Here is a 7262-nt window from a genome sequence, read left to right as displayed (position 1 = left end):
AACATGCATAATTGCCACAAGCTTGCATCTTGGGCCGACGATTTGTGATAGAACTATGTGTGGTAGGATACTAAGCTAGCCACTTTTTAGGTTAGCTACAAACACCAGTGCAAAGTGATTTCTGCAATAAGTAAGCAGTAAGCACAGAGTGCAAGCAGGCAGCTAAAATTTGTCTATAGTCTATAGAGCTGCGGTTTCAAGAAGCTAAACTGCCTCCAATATTTTCATTTCAAGCCCATTCTGTATGAAATTGTTTTTTCTTTATACGTATCTATCAGCAATGCTGCAAGTACAAAATATTTACACTTTAACAATATAAAAACATGCAGGTAACTCTTATTGTTGCCAGACAACATAAGAAAGAGAAAACAAAGCGTTAAAACAAAACCATTTCGCACCTGAAAAGAGCATCGTTCAACATCATAAAGTGATGCCGCGATGACATACGAAGATATGTCATCTTATTGCTCTTCTTCACTCGAGCAAGATCTGATGAAAATTATGTGTAGAGAGTTAATTCCTTTTACTCGGACCATGTCAGGACATGCAAGATCAGTTCCAATTTATCCGATGTTCGAGTTTACTGACACAATCAGACTCTGCAGTAAAAATAAGTTATTTACTCCAAGTAACGCCCAGTGTTGCACGGCACTTGTGCCAAAAGGCAGGCAGTGTAGAGCATGCCTTTTATCAAGCAGGCAAACTGCAGCACATGCACGAAAACATAACACAGAGCGACAGCAAGATTCAAAACGGGGGCCCCAAACACTTTGGGGCCCCACAAAAAGTGGTGTCACCGCTGCACATGGTACCCATAAAGAGCCACTTGTGGTTGGTGTAGGGTACACTATTTTTCGAGTGTGACAGCTGTCAAAAACATGCCCCAAACGCTTAGTGTCAGCAAACATGGCAGTACCAATTGAAGCGAAGAGACCAGGCTTCACGCCAAATAAAATTTGCGAGCTAACTTGTAATGTTTGTATGCAATAACTGATGATGTAGGTTTTTGCGTTATCTTGCCTCCGAAAAATTGCAAGGATTGAGTGATAAATTACCAGTGTTCTCAACATTGGCTGCAGTTTCCGAGAGCTTGTAGGCTTAAGGTGAAACAATCATACTGTTGCCAGTTGAACAAACAAATATGATTAGACGTTCGAAGCCAGATGTGAAGTGGGCAATATTCTACATTTATATTAATATTAAATGCAGGTTTCATTTTAACAACAGAATGCATATAAGCACAGCATTTATGATTTTCACTTTACATTTTGTTGAAGGTTTGATTTTTAGCTGTGAAGGTGTTGCAAAGGCTAGACCTAAAGTGTAGATGCAAAACCAGGTAAAAAAAAAAAGGCCTTTATTGCAAGCTCAATTCTAGAGCAAGTTAAGTTCATTGGGGGCCTCAAAGTATTCTGCAACCCCTCTACTTTGCACGACAAAAAGAACAAAAGCAAATTCCATGAGTCTGTGCTAGTCATTGACAGCGAAACTTGCACCAAGCTAGAATATGTTGCAAGTTGATGATATTTTATTTCTAAATTTAATTTTAGTTATAGAAACAACTGACATTTATTCTGCTGCTACCTATGAATGGTCATCCGACCATCGAGCGGAAAAGTGGGATGCCACAAAACTAAAGGCAGCCCTAGCAAGTGAGAAAGAACGGTGCCGGTATCAAAGGCTTGGTGCTTGATGGCAGTTAATTGCAATGTGTGAAGGATCTGCTGTCACCAAACTTGTAGGTCCGTCCAAGGAGAATAACATTTAATGTACTACCAGCTAATAATAAACTGCACATCAGCTACACTCGACAGCTTGCATGACAGCGCCCCCTAAACCTTTTTCTTCATTGGTGGTCCAGCCAGCACAATGCCCGCTACAAAAGCATTTCCTTTTTATCTCACAATCTTCCCGCAATGAACAGTGGGACAATTTTGGCACATATCATTACAATAGTGTGCTCTACATGCTTCTTGTACTTGCTATAAAACTAAAAAAACAGCTACTTGTTAAAAACTTGTTAAAAAAGCCAGTAGAGCCATTCAAAGATAAACGAAACAAGTATACAGCGTAGACTGTTAGTAGATTCAATCACCAGAATCGTGAATATCGACACTATAACCAAAACAACAATTTTCAAAGCCTCCTCACGTGCAATGCATGTAGACGAACTGCGCATTACCAACAATCGAAGCACGCAACCGAGACGTTTGCATTACTTTAAGTTTGTGAATGTTGAAGGATCAACAATGCTCGAGGACCGGCCTTTTCAGCCAGTTGTCACATAACGTGGACTAGGTAACAAAAAAAAAAAAAAAAGAAAAAATTGAAAAGGAGGAAAGTATTTAGTTTCTCCACGCAAATTCAAAAGCCAAGGCGTGACAACGTGCATGCATTCGGTGCAGAGTTTGGTGCGGAGCACCCGATGCTGAAAAGCGGCCGAAAAAAACCTTGCCTTCAAGACGGGGTCTGTGCGCTGCCCGCCTGTACAGCTGAACTGTACAGCTGAACGACCATGAACAACGGAAAAATACCACTGTGCGTGCCAACTTTTCTGAGAGATGTGAATGCTCTATCTTCGTAGTGAACACAGGCAAGGTGTACTAAAAGCAAAGCATGCCAAAACCATCTGGCATTGCAGAGATATGGCATAAAGCACCGACTATAGCAAACACACAACAGATAAACTGTCAGTAATTACTTGTCAGATGAGCAAACTTAGTGCCACCTAGAGTAAGTGCACTTCACCCCACCGAGTGTCACTGTTCACAGTGTTTTTTTTTTCTTTATTCAGTGAGTGCCCCACTTCGCCAGAAAGACGTTACAGCAGGGGGGTTACGGACTTAAATAAAACACCTCATCTATACAGCAGATTTGCATCTCTTGCAGCCGGTTCCAATCCCTGATAGTCATCACAAAGGAATTGGAAAACATAGTTGTCCTTGCACGGTACTCTTTCACTTTGTATCGGTGATCATTTCGACTGGATATGTAATTGGGTTGATAAAAGTAGTTATTACAAGCAATTCCAGTGTTACCATGAAAAACACAAAAGAAAAACTTCAACCGCAGTTTTTTTTCTGCGCAAACAAAGCGATTCCCAACCCAATTCTGTTTTCATAGCGGTACAGCGGTCTGTCCACTTGTACCACCCTAAAAAAAGCCGCGCAGCTCTGTTCTAAATTTTTTCAAGTTTATCTATAGACCTGGCCTGCATCGGGTCCCATACAGGGCATTTGTACTCCAAAATCAGCCTAATACAGGTGAGGTAGGCTGTGTTCTTTAAATTCTGGGGTGCCCATCTCAGGTTCCGTTGGATAAAGTTAAGAGCCCTTGCTGCTTGACCAACAACATAATCAATAATGGCATTCCATGAGCAATCATGCGATAAAACAACACCAAGATAATTGCATGTTGGTTCGGTAGTAATCACATACATATTTAGGCTGTAAGCTGTTTCAATTCGTTTCTTTTTTTTTTTGGAAACACGCATGTGCACACACTTTTTTGGATTCAACGTCATTTGCCACTTCTGGCACTACCTTGTAATACGATCCAAATCATCCTGCAAAGGAACGCCTTCACTTGCGTTCCTAATCTGCCGATATAAAACAAAATCGGCAAATAAACGTATGCGCGATGAAATACCCACAGAAATATTAACAAACATAAGGAACAAGAGTGGTCCAAGGACGGAGCCTTGTCGCACGCCTGACGATACACCAACATAGGATGAACACCTCCCATTTAAAAGCACGCATTGACGCCTGTCGAACAAGTAATTGGTTATCCAAATTAGTATATTCTGGTCAAAATTTAGAATCTGCAGTTTGACGAGGAGAAGGGAGTGCGACATGGTGTCGAAGGCCTTTCGAAAGTCTAAAAAGACACAATCTGTTTGCCCACCTTCGTCAACGTTGGAAGCCAACTCATGAAAGAACTCTACAAATCGTGTGGTAGAAAAAAAGCCTTTGCGAAAACCGTGCTGCTCATTTATCAGAACATTATCATCTGTAAGGTGGGTCAATATGTGCTTAAATAGGATATGCTCAAAAAGTTTACATGATATCGATGTTAATGAAATGGCCCTGTAATTTGTTGCTTCCGCTTTTGAGCCACCCTTATGAACCGGAACAACATGGGAAATTTTCCAATCGTCGGGTAAAGTGCCTGTTGAAAGGGACTTAGTGTAAATTATGTAAAGGTAAAGCGAAATGGGCGCAGCACATTGCTTCAGTACACGAGGGGAGATACCATCAGGACCAACTGCTTTGAATTCGTCTTGGCTTTCAAGAAGAGAACGTATACCGCGAACACTCAGTTCCACCGGCGGCATCAGTGGAAACGTGCTTGGGTGCGGTTGGGAAGGAGCGCCATGCTTAGGTAAAAACACGGATTGGAAATACGTATTTAAACATCTGGCTTTAGCTTCCTCATTGGCTATAACCGTATCATTAAAATTCAGTTCGCCGACTCCAACATTATCAGATCCGCACTCCTTGATATAATGCCAGAATGACTTGGGATTAGTTTTCATTTTATTATTGAGTCCCTCGAAATATCTCTTTTGCTTTTTCCACACTTGCTTTATACTGCTCCGTTAATGCTTGTAATTCTTTCGCGTGCTTACTGCTTCCAGTTTTCTTTTATTTACGGAAAACTCGCCGCCTTCTCTTGATTTCTCTCAATATACCTGACATCATCCATGGCGTCTTGCATTTATTAATCTTGCCTGCTTGTATCGCAGGTATATACTTATCCACAAGGGCTAACACCTTATACCTAAACTTAAACCATAAATCGTTTACACTATCTGTTTTAGCAAGGCACTCAAACACAGGCAAATAATTTTCTAGCTTTTGAGCTATGCTTGAATAGTCACCCTTGCTGAATAGAAAAACCTTTCTTGTTGCACAACTTAAGGTTCTTCTGCTCTCTTTTTTAATGTCTGCAACTACTGCCATGTGGTCACTGATACCTGGAATAACACTGACATTATTCACCAAACTGGGGGAATTCGAGAACACGAGGTCTAGAATGTTATTATTTCTAGTTGGGCAAGTAACAAATTGAATAAGACCAAAATTGTCAATATTATTTTTCATTTCTATGTTTACGCAGCACCCAGTGCTGCTTACACACATTCCATCACACCATTCTAAATCTGGCAAGTTAAAATCGCCAGCAAGAATGAAAGGTCTGCTTGAAACTTCCGAGATAATATCATTCAGTGATAGAAGTGTATTGTAATCAGAGTTCGGTGGACGGTAAAATGCACCTACGGCGAACGAAGAATTATCATCTAGGGTTACTGTGCACCAAACAGATTCGACATCACACGGGATGTCTAAGGCGGCAAATTTCAGGGAACTTCGCACAAAAATACACCGGCCCCATGGCTCGGCCTATCTCTACAGTACGCGACAAATTCGCTCGGAAAGACATCACGATCGCTGATATCACGGTTCAGCATCGATTCCGTGCCAATAACTATGTCAGCTCTCACCGTCTCAATTAGTCCTGCCAATTCTTCCATCTTATTCGTTACACTTCTACAGTTTATGTCATGAGGCAATACAGAGTGCTCTGTATTGGAGCAGAGCATTATCAGTGGCCTTCCACACTGACAGCATTCGTGATGAGACATGACGCAATTGAAGCGATTAGTGTTGGTATTTTTAAGGGTGTTATCAGTGTTGCTTGTTTATAACTACAACATCAGCATTGTACATTTGCCTGAGCAGGCGATCAACCTTGTAAACTAATTCACATGTTTAACATTTGAAGCGGAGGATAAGTCGGTAGCAAACGGATTGCATTTGACAAGACCAGATGTGAGCGGAGTGTAACAAATAAAGGCAAACGAAACTAATTATCACGTGAAATGCTGCTGTTGCCCTTTGTATAGCTGAAAGCACCTCCAGTTGTACTGACAAGTGCTATTCAGTTTGCAGCCACATTGTGTACACAGAAGACATGTTCAACGTTTTGACAATTGTTGTAATAAATGAGCTGCGGACAAACATTACTTAAACCCTAGAAATAAGTATTATATAAACATTGCACAAAGTAAAACCCTTGCGTGCCTATCACTAGCACGCGATTTCTAACTTCACTCAGATCAATGCAGGCAAAACGATAGCAACACGGCAGAAACACATTAAAGCAAGGCAGAGGTCCAGAGGAAAACAAAAAGTTCAGAACGTGAAAAGTGAGAGATCTGCAATGACAAAAGCTATCCCTGGAACCAAACTTTGGCAAGGAGACTTGAAGACAAACTACATGCCATAATTTTGGCATGAGAGACATCTGTTATTCGGCTACTATTAATCAGAAATGCAAACAGATGCCTAGTTAGGTGCAATAGCTGCCTAAAATGTGCAATGGAAGTATGAAACCTTTTTATGGCTAAAACAAACAGGTTAAACAACACGTCCAGTTTTAATTTAGTGCTGCATTTTCGGATACAGTTAAAAGTGCTCTGTCTAAGCAACCGTGAGCGAGTTCACGGGTGAAGAGAGTTTACTGGTCGTACCCGATCGAAATGCGTTCTACAGCAAACGTCACTTTGAATTTCTGATGCGACAGCCAGTGAACACACAGTTTTGAGTCACTCCGAGTCACAGACCCCTCTTTGAAGTGACTTAATTTCCCATCTAAGCGTGCAAGTCAAGCAGGTGTGCTGTGATGAATGTTGCACCAAAACCATAGGCGAGGACAAAGAACCAATGACATGCATTATCATTGGTTGTAGATCTGTTCTATTAAGCGCTTCATCTGAGCTTAGGGATAGATACTGGGCAACACAAAGAAGATATGGTAGACATGGACTGACACAGATTTTCTACTAATTTTATTCACTAATTCATGCAATTAATCCTAATTTTATTTTGGAATTGTATATACATCTTCGTATGCTTTGCACAGTATCTTTCCCAAAGCATTTTATGAACCAACAACCCCAGCAACGAGCTTTATTGAGCTTTATCTGAGGTCAGCCACATTTCCTCATGTCATTCGTCTCATCCATCCATGATGTGAAGAATGGGAGGGACCATGAGGTTAAAGATGGAGAAAAACTTGAGCCTTCAACATAATGCAGCAGCTTGGCTTGATCTGTGCGCCACAATGAAATGGCACATCACAATGCACTTGCATCTGTGCATTCCTTTGATCCCAAGTGCACAGTGGCACCAGTGATCACTTGTAAATGGCCTGCCTTGGCATCTCCCATTTGCTAACAGCAACGCATACTGTATGTT

Source organism: Dermacentor variabilis, chromosome 6 (genome assembly GCF_050947875.1).
Source record: "Dermacentor variabilis isolate Ectoservices chromosome 6, ASM5094787v1, whole genome shotgun sequence".
In the NCBI taxonomy this organism is placed as follows: Eukaryota; Metazoa; Arthropoda; class Arachnida; order Ixodida; family Ixodidae; genus Dermacentor; species Dermacentor variabilis.
Note: the sequence above shows the minus strand (reverse complement) of the source record.